Source organism: Theobroma cacao, chromosome 1 (assembly GCF_053813885.1).
Source record: "Theobroma cacao isolate CCN51 chromosome 1, ASM5381388v1, whole genome shotgun sequence".
Lineage (NCBI taxonomy): Eukaryota > Viridiplantae > Streptophyta > Magnoliopsida > Malvales > Malvaceae > Theobroma > Theobroma cacao.
Window position 1 is genome coordinate 15,632,844 of NC_142639.1, and position 17,166 is coordinate 15,650,009.

At 31.2% G+C, this 17,166-nt stretch overlaps 1 long non-coding RNA gene across 1 annotated transcript; it reads right to left on the bottom strand.

Annotated features, from left to right (window-relative positions):
• Positions 1–11,023: 11,023 nt before the first annotated feature.
• On the bottom strand, positions 11,024–11,966 carry LOC18612666 (uncharacterized). The gene is made up of 2 exons (XR_001927386.2): positions 11,832–11,966; positions 11,024–11,264 (listed from the first exon to the last, which is right to left on the bottom strand). It is a non-coding gene; the product is annotated as an uncharacterized LOC18612666 (long non-coding RNA).
• Positions 11,967–17,166: the final 5,200 nt, after the last annotated feature.

The following is a 17,166-nucleotide window of genomic DNA, read 5'->3' on the forward strand; positions in this document are numbered from 1 at the left end:
AAGCCATATGTGAGATCGAATAATGGTTTTGGTAATCTAACTATTTATGAAGGTAAGTGACCATTTGAAACTAAAAAATTGAGCTCACACGGATAAAACTTCTTAGTATGGATTCATTCTTCTCAATGGCCTTCCATGATTGAAATAACTAGTTCAAGTGTTGATAGGGATTCATCATCTGTTGAAGTATACTCTCCTTATAAAGTGGCACACCAATTTAGATATGATCAGCCAGTTCCACGTAGACCCCATTTTTCTGAAAACTCCTCTTGTACTTCCTTATTTTTTATTGGCGTGCTTAATCATAATGTGGATAAGTTCAAAAACTGTGTTGTCCTAGCTTTTGACAAAATAGGTGTCTATACAACTGGTTGGTATGCTTAATGGGGAGACTATTTTCAAGAATGGACCTGTTTATTGTACCTGATCCTAAGGTGCAAATGCATGTTCCTTCCATCATTAATAATGATGTGTCGCTTCACCTAATTTGCTTTATAAGAGGAACAAAACCTCTCGTCAAGCAAGTTTGTTTCTTATTCTCTTTATTTTCTTTTTCCATTACATTCTCACCTTGATACTAAACTCCGCCTTTCTTTTTTTTTTTTTTAAGGAGAGTCAACTTCAAGTGTAGAGGTGGGGGAACAAGAGAACTCAAAGTCTAAGAGTGAAGAAGAATCATGTGATCACACAAATGATTATAAGTCGAGTGATGAGTCAGTTAAGGAAAAGCTTCCTAGACATGAATATCTGAGTTTAGGAGGAGGGATGGATGGTAATGTTATACAAGAAAGTTTGATAAGTATGACCAATTTTCTACCTTCTACTATGCAAAATGTTAGTGGTGGTGATGTGAATGCCATTATTGGAGTTAGTGGTGATGATGTGAATGCTATTACTGAAGTTAATTGGAGTGTTCTTAGGTTTGGCTTTGGAACGCCTCAACATAACAATGCAAGTATCATCTCTGAGGGAACCTTTAAAATTACCAGAAGCATTCAGAATAACTTTGGAATTGATGTCACTCTTGGTGCTACTCGCGACGTATCCTCTTTGGGGTGTTTCGAATGTTACTCGTGATGCTTCTTCTCCTAAGGGTGTTTTGATTACTACTTGTAATGCTTCTTCTTTTAAGGGTGTTTTGAATTCTACTTGCAATACTTCTTCTCCTATGGTGTTTCGAATTCTACTCGCAATTCTTCTTCTTTTATTGGGGTTGTTCAGAATAGTACCCTTAAAGCTTATTTTTCTCATAAAGGTATTCGAAATAACTCAAATATTATTTATTTAAATATTATTCTGGCCACTTCTTACTACTTACCGTTTGTCATCTTTTTTTTTAGTGGTAGAACGTAGAAATGATGCTTCTAACATTTATTTGGAAAACTTTCGTGGCATTCCAGTATTGCCACAACACATGTAGCTTTTGGAATATATCTATAAGCTTGAAAGTGAATTTTGGCATTTTAAAGGTGAATTCATGAACAAAGCTATTATGGATAGCTTAGGTAGTACCTTAGAGATTGCTTCCTCTCCATGGACAGACATTTCTTTTAAAGAATTGCAGAAGATGGTGGATCTCATGGAAGATGTCCTTAACTCTGGTTGTCGAATTAAATATCTTGACGCTTATATAGCTAAAGCCAAAGGATACATTATGATGAGGATTGACAAAACTAGCATAAAGGTTGAAATAAAAGAGATTGACGTAAGGAAGATGGAGTTGTAAGGAAGATTAGACAATCTCTTCAATTTTGAGAATGATAGATCCTCCTCCCCTCTAAACTTCATACCTAACTAGCTTGTTCATATTCTTGTTTTTCTGACATTGTAGATTTGTTTTCTATAGTAAACATTTACTTTGCTTTCTTTGTGGTTTTATTGGATACTCTGTTCCATATTTCATTCTTTGCAAACATATGAATGTTTCACAAGTATCACTATGTGTGGCCAAAAGCGGTTTTCAACCTCATTTTAGGGAGAATAATTTTCAACCTAGTATGAAGGGGAATAACATATCCTTTATATGAGTGCTTAAAGCTACGGCTTATTTGTGAACAGCAACCTATGGCCAGGAAGTAAGAGATAAAGCTAGTGATCAATAGCGTAATATCATTATGGTCAGATTATGAGTGTTAAAGCTTGTGACTGAAATATGAATTACATGGTGAAAAAATTGAGCAACAAAGCTTGTGACTAAGTGCAATAATAATAATATTACAGCCAAAGTAAGAGCGATAAAGCTTATGACTAAAAATGAATTTACTTTAAAATATCACAACACAGCCAAAATGGAAACAATAAAGCTATGGTTGAAAATGCATTTACGTTAAAGTATATAAGATAATTTAAGCGGAAGCTGACATTGAGAAGTCATTCATAAAAGAGACAAATAGTGGGTGGCATTCTCATACATGATACTTTTTAATGTATTTGAAATTGACTAGTACTGTGACAACATTGGTCTTTAGACTCACTAACTTGAAATATCGACTCTCGTTCACCTCATAAACAATGTATGGTCCTTCCCACTTTGGACTAAACTTAGCTACTGATGTTCCTCTTATAATATGTTCTACTGCATGAAGTACTAAGTCACCCACTTCAAAGCTTTTTTTTCTTACTAGCTTGTCATACACTCTACTCAACCTTCTCTAATACATAGAGAAGTTCTTCTTAGCTTTATCCCTTCTTTCTTCCACTGTTTTCAATTTCATCATTTGTAAAGCATCATTGTCCATTTTAGCATCTAGGTCTAATCTTACTAATGGAATTAGGATCTCTGCTTGCAAAATAACTTCTGTCCTGTATACCAAAGAAAAAAGAGTAGCATTGGTAAGTCCTCACTTGGAAGTTCTATATGCTTATAGTGCCATAAGAACAACATCATGCCATATCTTAGGATCATCATGCCATATCTTAGGATCATCATGTACCATTTTACTTAATATCTTAAGTTAAGTCTTATTAATGGCTTCTGTTTGACCATTTCTTTTAAGGAAATAAAGGGTTAACTTCACATGGTTGACATCATAATGGGCTAGGAGTCCCTTACACAAGAGTTAACAAATGGAATACCATTATCTGACAAGATACACTTGGGTATTTTGAACCCACATAAGATGTTCTTGTTCATAAAGTTAGCCACGGTTGGTTTATTGCATTCTTCAAGGGAACAACTTCTACCCATTCTGTGAAACACTTTATTGCTATGAGTATCCATGTACGTTTTCTAGAAAGGGTACTGATAGGTCCAACCAATTCAAACACCTAAGTGTTGAAAGGCCAAGGTTTGATGACACTATGGAGTACTACAGCTGTCGCATGTATGGCATTTCCATGGACTTGACATTTATGGTATTTCCTTGCATAATTTATCACATCTATTTCCATGGTAAGTCAATAGTATCCAAGATCCAATAGCTTTTGATAAAGTTTTCTCCCATTTTCATGGTCTCCACTACTTTCGGCATGAATTTACATGTCTTTAGGCATTTAGATGTGCAAGGAGTGGATTATTTTGAATCTTGTTGTTTCCAATTAGGACTTCCTCTACTTATGTCCTCTTGTGAAATATCTTATGCATGTTTTTGGATTCAGCAAATGGATGACCCACTACATGATGGTAATCACAATAGTGTGGATTAGACTTCTCTTCTACTATTAGTGGTCTCAATACGTAAGGTAAATTTATTTGTTCGTCTCTAATCCATTTTTGTAGGAGTGCCTTTACTCTATCAAGTGGAGCTGAGAATGGAAAAGGTGCAACAATCTCTTCATCTTGCCTTCTTTTAAAGTTGTCACTCTTTGGCCTTAGGTTTTCTCGAGGTCTTTTTCTTTCGCTACCTCCTCATTGGATTGCGTTCATAGTCGAGATGTTCTTCCTATTGAAATGATTAACTCCTTTTTACTTAAAGACTGTATTATTGGTCCGTTGTGCAACTTCAACTGAAATGGCAAAAGTAAAAAGAGGTAAGTTTTCCAAATGTACCTATATTCATTGAACCTACCTCGAATGCATACTTTGACCAGCTCCTTTTCATCATGAGAATCTTATATATCCAGTATGTGTTCTTTGAACCATTTGATGTACTCTGTAAGATCTTCTCTTGCCTTATGATGCTCTTTCCCTAAGTTAATGAAGGTCACCTTCTTTTGGGTAGAAAAAAAGATTTTCCCAAACATCCTACACATCTAGTTTCAAGAGTCAACTGAGCTTGGAGTGAGATTAATGTGCTAAGTGTAGGCTTTCTTAATGAAGGACTTAGAAAACTCCTTTAGCTTTAAATTGTTGTCCAAGCTTGCGACTTTTAAGGTTTTTACAAACCTCATGACATATTCTCGAGCATCATCAGTCTTGCGATTGAATCGTTTGAATTTCGGAGTGGTATAATCCTTAGGGTATGACTTAGTGGGTACTTTAGTAGGGTATGATAGTTTCAAGTTAAACTCTAAGAAGTTAAGACTCTTGTTCTTTTAATTGAGCAACATTCTCTAATTCTTCCTTTGTGAAAAACCTTTGAACATTAGTGGAAGGAGTTACTGTAATAAGAATGCCTACAATAGAGGGATTTGTGGTATTGAGGAGTGGGTCAATCTTGTTATTTCCATTCCTTCCATTTTCGTTCTTGTTGTTGACCACATTAACGACATTTTCTCCATTATGGGTTAGCATTGGTTGAGGTAGATAAGTTGTAGCAGTTGAGGATGAAAACTGGGCAATAGTTTCCACCATTCATTTGTTGTTTTCTTTCTGCACTTGCATCATTTCTTAAGAAGCTTAAAGCATTTTCATGAGCTTTTAGACATAAGTAAAGGTGAATGTTTTTTGGTTGTCAGCAGAACTCTCCACATCTTCTGGTAGGAAATTTTTTGGTAACTTTTTCACTTACTGTAATCACTCTTCCCTAGTGGAGTTGTCAAATGTAGGGGTTCTTTTGATAGGGACAGAGGACATGTTGCAATAAGTGCAACTGAAGGCACTAGAGGCGGTAGAAAAGAAGACTAGAGCAATCCATGAAGCGTAAGTGCTTTGGTGGCAAGTGGTTAGGAATAAGAAACGGTGGAAAAAGCAATGGATTATAATAGATGGGAAAGGCTGAGTAGAAAGAATCTTTAGAGGAGTATTGAAAGAGCTTTCGAGATAATCTCTACTAGGTTTCTAATAATTTCTCCTTGCCTATCGACTTCCAAGGCCCTCATATTTATATTGAATAGGAGTACTTTCTTAGGAGTGGTTAAGAAAACGTGCTTGTCATGGAAGAGCAATTAAAGAACGACTTATGGGATATTAAAAAAATGACCATGTAGTTCAGTAGTAGGCATAATTTTTAGATAATGGAGTAGTGATAGTTGATAGTGTGCCACGTGTATTCTTAAAGGAGAAAGAAAAAAAAGGGTAAAGTATAGGTACTTTAAGGAAAGGTTAAAAGGAAGTCTTCTTAACTATTTACACATCTGAGCCACCAAGCCAATCTCGTTAGAACATCTCAAATGTGAAGGTAACTCATGAACTGTGCCACTTGTTTTGAGTTACTTTCACTTTTTTATATAAATAGTTATTCCATGCTTGTTCCTAAGCACTTCTAAGCTAGAAACGCTATTGGGCATTCCGTGCTTAGAACGCCTCCAAGAGCTTCTACGCTTAAAACACCATTAGGCACCTCTGTGTTTGGAATGCCCTTGGGTGCTTTCACACTTAGAACGCCCTTAATGTAGTTTTTTCTATAACAAACTACTTCAAATCATAGTCAGCCAAAATTGGGTATCTACACTTACACATTACAACACTAAGCTATGTTGATGGCTCAATCCCATGTCCCTCTAATATGATTCCAAAGGAAGGATCAAATCCTCCGATGGTGATTTCAAATCCAACATATATGATCACTAGACTTGTCAAGATTAACTTCTTCTTCATGGAATATAATGATTTCGAATGCATATAATCATCAGACTTTTCAAGATCAATTTCTTCTTCGTGAAATATACTACAAAATAAATAGGCATTTTCCCTTAGAATATTCTATCAAAAGCAATTTTAAAATATTTTTGGCACATTTTGACACAATTGTTAAGGTTGAAAAAGTTCAAAAGAGAATGTGGTGCAAAAGGAATAAGATTTATCAAAATTGGATTTAAATTTATATTTTTTAGGTAATATATCTTTCTAGGTAGTAAAATCTTAAAAATGAAATTATTTAAAATTTTAATAATTTTCACATTTAATAGCAATATAAAAAATTCAGTTTTTACTAGCGTATGCAATCTTTTTGATATTACTAAAAATTTGTATAATGCAATTAATTTTTTTATAGATTTTCAAAAAAAATCTATAAAAATGTTGTAAAAAGTGTTATTAAAAAATACTTTTAATTGCACATTTTAGAAATGTATAGTCCCAAATCAAATTTGTTATAGTATGCATAAAGATAATAATGATAATAATGTTGTATATGAGTTGTTATCTCATTATTGACTTAATATTTGCAAGATTGATGAAATTCTTCTTGTTCCTTTTAAGATAGCACATCAATTCGAGTGTGATCACCAAAAGAATATTTTTCCCTTGGTAGTTTTTTTTCTCGTGTTTCATTATTTCTTCTCAAAGGGCTTTATGAACACTTGGCTATGCTTAAGAGTTGCACTCTTACAACTTTTGATAAAGTTAGTATTCACACTTATGGTTGTTACTTGTGCTTTTGGCACTTGTGTAACACGTATGTAACAGAATAATTCAAAGGCTAACTTGTGATTGTCAATATTCCATGGGCAAGTCCTCCAAAAATTGAAGCTAATGTTATAATTCATAGATTATGATAGCAAAGTTGAGATTAAAACTGAGGGAGATTGCAACAAAGTTTATTTTATTGAGGAATTGTGAAGATGAACTGCAAAGATGATTAGATGCATTCTCCAATATAAAAAATAACAAATCTTCTCAAGGATAATTAGATACTTTCTCAAATATAAAAGATAGTTGCTCTTTTCCATCGAATTCCATAATTTGTTTGTTTTTTAAAGCATGCAATTTCATTAACCTTAGCTACTATGTTGAACTCAGATAAACCCAAAAACTATACACAAAAAGAAGTCTTTTATTCCTATAAATTCACAGCAACCAATCACCCCCACACTATGAACTTTACAAAAAAAATGCCAAATATCTTTAACAATGAAACATCTTTCAGCAGATTTCATTCCCAAAAACCCTTGCAATAGAGTCTAGTAGTTATATTCTTGCAAAGTATCGAACCTCCTCCTACCAACATTCACATCCCATAATAACAACAATATACCACCAACATCCATCATCACAAATTTAATCCCTTATCAAATGAGAAAGTCAGACTAGAAGCCATATCATTAGTCAATTAAAAATAAAAAACACATGGTAACACAGTAGTAGTGCTAGACTCACTTGCCTTCTTTTATCAATCATCTAGGTTGTCTCCTATTTTATTCTTCACTTCCCTAACCATTTCATCATTTGGACTTATCCACAACATATTGTCAACACACATTGCTCTTTTTTTGGCCTGCTAGTCAACATTTTGGTTTGCCTCCCTCAAAATGTGAACTGTCCTACATTGACTAATCATTTTCTTTAGCCTTTCAATGTCCAAAATCCATCTCCTACGCCTCCATGGAACTAACTTCGATTGTTGGACCTAGTTGATTGCATTTTGAGGATCACTTTCCATCATAAGCTAATGAACTCCCTCTAATCCAAGGATGCATAAAAAAAAATGCCTCATTGATTGCCATGATTTCAGATAAATTTGAATCACCAAGCCTTTTCATTTTGGAGAAATAGCCTTCACATGCCCCTAGTTATCGTGTTAAACACCACCAATGCCTGCCCTTCTAGGGTAGCCAATATAGGGCAAGTTCACCTGTCCATTCTTAATCTATTCATGAAGAAAAGTTCTCACTCCATTTGGTAGGACTAAGAATGGTGGAGGAGAATCAACCTATTCATCTTGTTTTCTTAAATTTTCTTGTCTAGGATGCAAATTAATTCAAGGTCCTCTTCTTCTTTACCTTATCCTTGAATGGCATTAACTGTTGGGTCTTTCTCTTCTTAAAACAACTAGCTTTTTTTTGCTTAAAAACTATATTATTAGTCTTTTGTGTAGCTTCAACCAAAGTAGGGAAAGTGGGAAGACGTAAGTTTTCGAAGTGCAACTTATTCTCGTTAAAGATGTCTTGAATACAAATTTTCAACAATTATTCTCATCGTGAGACTTATATATATCCAACACTATTTCTATGAAGTGTTGAATATATTCCATGAGGTCTTCCTTGATCTTTTTATGCTCTTTTCTCAAGTCAATAGAAGTCACCTCCTTTATAGTAGAAACAAACTTCTCCTTAAACATTCAACACATTTAACTTTAAAATTTCGCAGAACTAGGGTAAGATTTGCATACCATGTATAAACCTTTACTATATGAGACTTTGAGAACTCTTTCAACTTTAGATCATCATACAATCCTACAACTCCAAGGGTTTTCACAAACTTCATAACATGTTTCTATGAATCATTAGTCTTACTACTAAATTGCTTGAACTTAAGACTAGTATAATCCTTAGGATATGGCTTAACATTTACACTTGGTGGGTACGAAATTTAAGATCAAATTTGGAAAGTTTTAAGCGTTTATTTTTCTGATTGAGTGAGCTTTGAACGTCTTCCTTTGTCATAAATCCTTGAGTAGTGGCTAGCCAAATTATTACAATAGAGGTAGTTGCTAACGTAATTTCCATAGGAGAATTGAGCATATTGGGATTTCCACCGCCTACTTCATTCATAGTGTTTTCTCCATTTCCTTTGGTCTCATTTGTGTTTACAACTAGATGAGTGGCTTTCGTCAGGTGCATTCTCATTACTATTAAGGTGAATAGGTTCAACTTGAGAAGTGATGACAACAGATGGCAAAAGTTGGGATATAGTCTCTATCATCCGCCTATTGTAGTCCTTCAATTTTTTCATCCTCTCTTGAAAAGTTTAGACTAATTTCATCAAATCTTAGATGCAGATAAGAACAAATGCATCTTGGTTACTAGTGAAATTGTTCATTTCTTCTAATAACATGAAGTTATTCCAATGAGATCTTACTTATTGCAAGCATTCCACCCAGTGGAGTCACCAAAATGCAGAAAGCTTTTTGTGATAGGGAGAAAGGAAGTATTGCAAATAAGTAGAAGGATGTGCTGGAAATGACGAAAATAAGATTGGAGTAGGTGGAAGAGAACAAGTAAACAGCAGAGTAAGGTTGGGAATAAAGTTGAGAAGGACTAGTATAATTGAATTTGAGAGAAATTATTTAGAGAGAGAATAGTGAAAATGTGTTTTCAGTGACCCAAGAAATCTTGTCCTTCAAAATTATTTGTCAAAACTCTATATATATTACCAAAAGAAACAGTTACTCAAGAATAGATTTTGATGCACATAATGAGTAACATTATTAACAAGAGATTTAATGTACATAGTGAATGATAGTTACTGAAATCCATTATGTAGATATTGAAGTAGTAGTTTTATTGCATTATGTAACAGTTAGAAACTTATTATGTGGCTATTGAAGTAGAGAGTTTTTATGACCATTAATAGTATAATAAGACTTGTTCTTGAGTAGAAGGTAAGAGAGAAAAAAATATAAGAGAACAAGGTCAGAGAGAAAAACACTTGTACTTTAGCAAAAAGATAAGAGGAAAACCTCTTAAATTATTTCCAAATCTAAATGATCAAGTCAAACTCTTCAAAACATTTCAAGGTGAAACTAACCCATGAATCCTATCACTTGTTTTAGGTTACTTTCTTTACTATTTGCATGATGTAATTGCTCCATTCATTTTAGTTGTTCTCATTGCTCTTTGTATAGCTTTACATTGTTGTAAAATACTTAAATATATATATAATAAATTAATAATCAAAATCAAGTATCTACATCTAGTAATATTTCACTTTAGAGCCATTGATAGAGAAAAAACAAGAATTTGACCGAATGAACTACCATCAAACAAAACAAAAAAGAAAAGAGAAAATCTATTACGTAAGTAAAAGAAAGCCCCAAAGGGGCTTCCTCATTCTGCCACATGTAAGCTAGGACAATGGCCACGTTTTCAATCTTTCAACCCATGTGAGTCAAACTTTGCAAAAGAAAAAACAAGAGCCCGTGAGTCAATCAAACTCAAAACCCTTTTTCCCATAAATCAGTGAAGCCATGTTTTGAATCTGGGAGGTTTAGACCTCTGTCAGTCAAATGACACCCAACCTTAGAAAAAGGGTTTGAAATCTCTGACATTAGGCTGTGCAAACGGTTAGTTTGGTTAGTTCGGTTATTGAACTAACCGAACTCCTATATAAAAATAACTGATACTGAATCGAACTATATAACTAATCGAACTAACCGAAACCGAACTAATTTGGTTAGTTTGGTTCGGTTTCCAAAAACTGAACTTAATAAATTTTTTTTTTGGTTTGTATATATCTCAAATATTACTTGTATTTGTCAAAAGAAAATGAAGAAAGTAAAAACCTGAGGAAAGAAAAAGGCAAGAAAGCAAACCATGGGAACAAGATTTAATAGTTAATTGTAGGAGTTTTATATGGGTGTCTGCAGTCTCCAATTTGTGGAATAGGCTATGTTATGAAGATAGGCTGAAAGGGTAGTGGAGAACACATGTAAGCCATATAACAAAAATACTACTCTAATTTCAACTTTATTTGACTGGCTTAGACTCGCGATTTGATCCAAGAACATAGTATTGAAAATGCAATAAACTACATAAAATCATTAAGGTTTCACAGTTTCCTGGTATTTGAAAATGGAGAACTTAATTGTCAATTGACCATTAATATTAAGAATATCTTTCTTTCATCAAATATTGGGCCTTTTTTTACTTTGTTTTCCAATTTGTCCATATTTGAATGATTGAATAACCTCTAAACTCCTAGAAATTGCCTCAGGCAGACACAACTGAACTAGTACAAAACTTAAAAAAGTGAATAGAGTAAGAGTTTCTATTGCTTAGAGTACTTCTCTTTTTTTGTTAAATAAGGATTTGCATTAACAAAAACATAGACAGCTACAATGTTCCCACATCTTGGTACAAAGTACCAAAGAAACAAAGGTTGGTTCTTAACGGTACAAGATAAACTCAAACTCTAAAGTAGCACTTGTTCTAGCCAATGCATCTGTTGCGCTATTAGCTTCCCTGAAGATAATATTAACTTTGAGTCGACCCTCTTGAGAAGGTTCCTGCAATCACCAACAAATTGGGTTCAAGAATATGTTTTTATTGAAGAGTCATTCATAAGCAATGGTTTTAACAGGCAGTGCCTCTAATTCCAACTCTAGTGAAGTGAGGTGATACCCAATTACAAAAAAAAATCTCTAAAAAAAAGTTTTTGTTTTAAACATGTCCGAAACTCAACCGAATGAAATTAAATTCAATTAAAACAATCATAGCAAACAAAACAAATAGAGAAACTAAATGAAACACAGCACAAAAAAATATACAAAGAAAATTAAAACTATAGCATTATTATTTAAAGTAAACTCCTACAACCTGCAATATCCTAGTTAAAATAATTAAAACGTTAGATCTACATGTGCAAAATGCCTCTTTTTAGAATGAGCAAAAATCTCCAGATTAATAGCATAAATATTTAAACGTTACATGAAACCACCACCCAAAAAAAATCAAGCAGCAAAAAGTCAAAAACCAACATAAAAAAACTCATCAACCAGACCCACAAAACTTCAAGCTAAGAAAACATAGAACAAAAGGAAGAGAAGAGGAACTAAAAACCCATAAAAACTTACTTGATGTGAGAAGGGTGAAGGATGGCAGCAACTTACTAAAGATGAGAGAAGGGGAAGAGAAAAGGGTAGAGACTGGAGACAGGACACATGAGAGAAGGGGAAGAGAATACGGTGGAGATTGGAGAGTTTGGAGAGTGGAGATGGGACGGTAGAAGAGGAACCAAACAAAGAGATGACATTAGTATTTAGGTTTAGGATTTTTTTTCATGTAATATGTCTATAATGCCCTTCGATTAGTTCGATTAGAAATTTTTCTAATCGAAACCAAATGAAATAATGTTACTAACTGAACTATCTTAACCGAATTAATCGAAAAACCGAACCAAAAAAATCGAACTCATTTCAGTTCAGTTCGATTATTCGATTCGGTTGATATTTGCTCACCCCTATCTGACATGGCTTCTGAAATATGAATAATAAAAAATTGCACTCCACCGCGTTTAGGTAGGCACATTTCTCTAGTAAACCTAACAGGAAGGTATTTTACCTAACAGGAAGGTATTTTGATGGAAATACAAATACCAAGTGCTGATAACATGTAATTTTAAGTATGTAGGTGAGAGCCTAAAACTATGTAATGTTACTCTTTGTAGAGATTATGGACACAAATGAAGGATATACTTGGCGTATTTTTTCCGAAGCCATTAAACCATGTGATCTAAAACATTCTGCCTTTTATCAACCAACACCTAATAATTCAATGAGGAACCTAGTTCTACAACATTTTTCTTTTTTGCCCAGAATAAGAATAAACATTTCACATGGTTAACTTGTTCCGAGAGATGGGCAGTTTCTAATGGTAGTTGCCCCTCTCTTCTAACCAATGAAATTAATTTTCCTTCAAATATATATAATATAATCTATATATCTTTCAGGATCTGTGATTTTCAAACCTTAGATCAACAAAAATGAGCTCATGTCCAAAAAACCCTGCAAAAGAAGTAATTGCCAGGAGAAAAGCAATCCAAAAAAGTTAATGCTTTAACTTGTAAGCCACAGGCATGCTGGAATATTTGAAGGCCAAATGCCAAAAGTAGAAGCTAATTGGCTAGGCCACCAATTCTAGATCTATATAGTATTGCTTGCAGTACCAGCCAACTTGGCAACCTAAAGGTGAGGTGATTATTGAATGCTGCTCGTTCTTTTGAAGGTATAAGTTATATATAAATTAAATCTGCATGGATTTCGTGATTGCAATCTCCATTTATAGTCCATTAAATAAGGTGCAAAGCTTGGACACGGGACAGCGAAGGGCCGATATTAGTATTACAATTATCGGTCTTTTCTTCATGATGCAGGCTGGAAAAGAACAGAGACGGAGCTAGAGCAATTTAAAAAAAAAACTAAACAGAATAAAATATTAAATAGTAAAAAATATATATAATTTAATTTTTATTCATTTAAAAAATTAAATAAAATTCACAAGATATTAAACATAAAAAAATACATTAACAGTAATGAAGGTATCATATATATATATATATGATTGAACAAAATTATAAAAAAAGTTTCTCTCACTCTCTATGCATAAGAGTAGAAGTGAAACAATTTTTCGAATTCAAATAAATTACCTCTTTACTTTAGGTAGTTTACACGAAATAGGTAGCTTTATCAAGAAGATCTCTTTTTATTTTCTATTTACCTTTTAAATTGTTAATTAATATATTGAGTTATTGGATTGAACTATTGAGATATAATATATTATGATAGGCTATTAAATTGGACTGTTAAGATATAATATATTATAATAAGTTTATATTTATATTAAAACTTAGTGGGTTTGAGTTAGTAAATTCACTTTTTTTTTTAATTTGATAGGTTTAACATATTAAGATAGAATTTATTTACTAGACTTAACTAGTAATATGTTGATCATAATAACTCTAATTTCATTAAACGGTTTGAGGAATAAAAAATAATTATTAAATACAAAAATTATTTTGAAGGTTATTAAAAATATATATAGTAAATAAAATTATATTGAAAGAAATATAATTATTTTATTTTGTTAATTTGTATGTATATCTTTGTTATTTAAAGTTTACAATACACATACCAAAAAGTATTGGTTATTCTAAATAAAATGCGTACATTAAAGAAATTCTAAACAATAGTACAATATTATAATTTATATTTGAAAATTATATAATAATTTATTAATTTTTAAAAATTAAAATCACAAAAAATAAAATTCACATAAAAAAAATTGACAAGTAGAAGATAGTTACCACATATGATATAATAAAAAAGAAAGAAAAAAATTATAGTTAATGATTCTAGAAATTTGTGTAAAAAACTTATAAAAATTTAAAATATATAAACAAATAGAATAAAAATAAATAAATCAATATAAATTAAAAAATATAAAAACGATAAAATTGAGTCAGATATATAAAATCATTTTGTAAGGCAATACTAAGCCGAATCAAGATGGGACATCCTTCGACTTCCTTGCTGAATCCGTCTATTAGTTACATCCTGATTGAACTTCTAAACCATTGAAATTACTCTTGGCTGGTTACGTAGCTATTTTTTTTTTTTAAGAAAATTACTCTTAGCGTCAGAATTCATAAATATTAGGTAATAAAAACAAGTACACAAACAATTATGTAATTAATGACCTGAAATAATAAAGACACACTTCAAGTATAAAATTTGTAATGATATCTAACTGATCGGTGATGGAATAAAATAAATAAAACACAATAATATCATCTGTTACCGAAAAAATTTTAAATTACCTTCTATGATAATATTATTTCTTAAACTTTTATGATAATATTACCCTTTGTGGCCATTACAACTTCACCACTCAATCTCATGATCAATGTAGTCAATTCAAATTAATAGGGTTTATTTTCTTTTAATTTAAGAGGAAAGAAATTTAAATTGAATTTTTTAAAAAAAAATTATTTTTTATTACATCCAAATAAAATTTTTATTTTATAATTCGTCAATGACATCCTCCACACAGGTAGATGCTAACATGCATTTTCTTACATGATGAAACTAGTTGAATGAAAACTTTTCTTTGATAAGATATTGTCGTTTCAGTCAACCAATTTCATCACATTAAAGAAATAATGTAATCTGACGCGAGTGCAAACGATACTAGTCGGCTATGAGCTTAATTAATGACTGTTAAGGTCAAGCGTGTTACATGATATTTTTTATTAATATAAAAATTTTATTTAAATCAAAATTATAAAATAAGAATTTATTTAAATATAATAAAAAATATTAATTTTTGTTTTTAAAAACAATTGAATTAGTTTGAAAATTTATTTAGTATTTTAGCTTTAATTATTTGCATATATATAACATCTATTTTTTTTTAATTTTATTTTAACCTATTGAGTATACACTAACTAGATTACGCAATAAAAGCATATTTATTTCACCATCTTCTTTTCCAATTTCCATCCCTTTCACGTGGCGGCCTACTAACGAAGGCAAAGACTGAGGTGCCGCTAGACTGGACAATATGCGGTTGGTCGCAGTCAAAGGCCTAGGGAGTGGGGCCAGTAGGGCCCCGCCCCCTTAAATTTTAAAATTTAATTAATTTTTTTACTTTTTTGAATTTAATAATTTGACTGTTTATTTTTTTAAAAAAAAATTATAATTTTATTCTTATAAATATTAAATCTTTTATTTTTACTCCTTGAAATATTAAATTCTAACTTCACTATTGTTGCAGTTATAGTAACTTTTTCATCAAGTCGTTAAAATAAACTTAAATCTGTACGTACGTTGCGATCAGCAAATAATTTCATTTTCTTGATTAATTATATATTAGGTTATGAGTATGTATTGATCATTTGTAAACAAATCTTATATTTTTCTCCAAAAAAATTTGAGTGTCTTAAACGTCCAAACACAAATTTAATCCACATCTATATGTTAATAGGTTTGGCACACCTTGATCTAATCAAAGGTGGAATAACTACTTAGGAGGGGCAATTTATATATGTTAGTATGGCCCTAGCTGGAAAATTTTCAAGCCTCTAGAGGCTAGATTGCTGCCTGGGACTCAATGTCACGCATTGGACCAGTCTGGTGAGTTTGACTACTGCTGATGCGAGCTGCTAAATTATTATCCAAAATTAGGGGAAATTATTAAATAAATGAGTCCTATTAGGTTAGCCATTTTCTGTGGAAAAAGATATGAATGTCACTTGAGCTTAATTAAAGTGATTAATCTATCTCTGGACATATATATATATATATATATTGTCATAAAGGAAGTATTGGCAGGGGCGGAGCCTCCTTAGGGAATGGGGGCCATGGCTCCACCAAAATTTTTAAATTTTTTTTATATTACATATTTTAAATTTTTTTATAAATTCTTTTAGTGGCTCTTAGAATAAATTTTTATTTAATAATTAATGTAATAAAAAATAATAAAATATTTTCATATGCCTAACTCAATTTTAAAGTTTTTTTTTTTATTTTTCTCAATTTATATTCATATTTTTATTTTTATTTGCTTATTTTTTTCATTTCTATTATATTTATTTATATATTTTAAATCTTTACAGATTTTTTTACATAAATTTCTACAAACCATCAATCATATTTTTTTTCTTATTATTTCATATGTAGGTTCTATCTTCTATTTGTCATTTTTTTTTTATTATGTGAATTTTATTTTTTATGATTTAAATTTTTTAAAATTAATAAATTATTATGTAATTCTCAAATATAAGTTGCAATGTTGTATTATTGCTTAGATTTTCATCAATGTATCATTTTTAATTCAAAATAACTAATACGTTCTAGTATGTATGTTGTAAATTTTAAGTAATAAGGATATACATATAAATTGACAAATAAAATGATTATATTTTTTAATACAATTTTATTTATAATATATATTTTTAATGGCTCTCAAAATAATATTTATTTAATAATTATTTTTATTTCTCAAACTGTTGGAGGAAATTAGAGTCATTATGGTCAATATATTGCTAATTAAACCCAACAAATAAATTCTAACTTAATATATTAAGTCTATCAAATTTTAAAAAATAAAAGTGTGTCTAATAATCTAAACTCGTTAAGTTTTAATATAAATCTAAACCCATCATAACATATTATATTTCAACAGTCTAACTTAATAGCCTATTATAGCATATTATGTCTCAATAATTTAATCTAATAACTCAATCTATTAATTAGTAATTTAAGAGGTAAATAAAACATAAAAGAAGAACTTCTTAAGAAAACAATCTATTTTGTATAGAACATACAAAGTAAAAAAATAATTTATTTGAATTTAAAAAATTATTTCTATTATACTTTTATACGCAAAGAGTGAAAGAGATTCTATAAATAG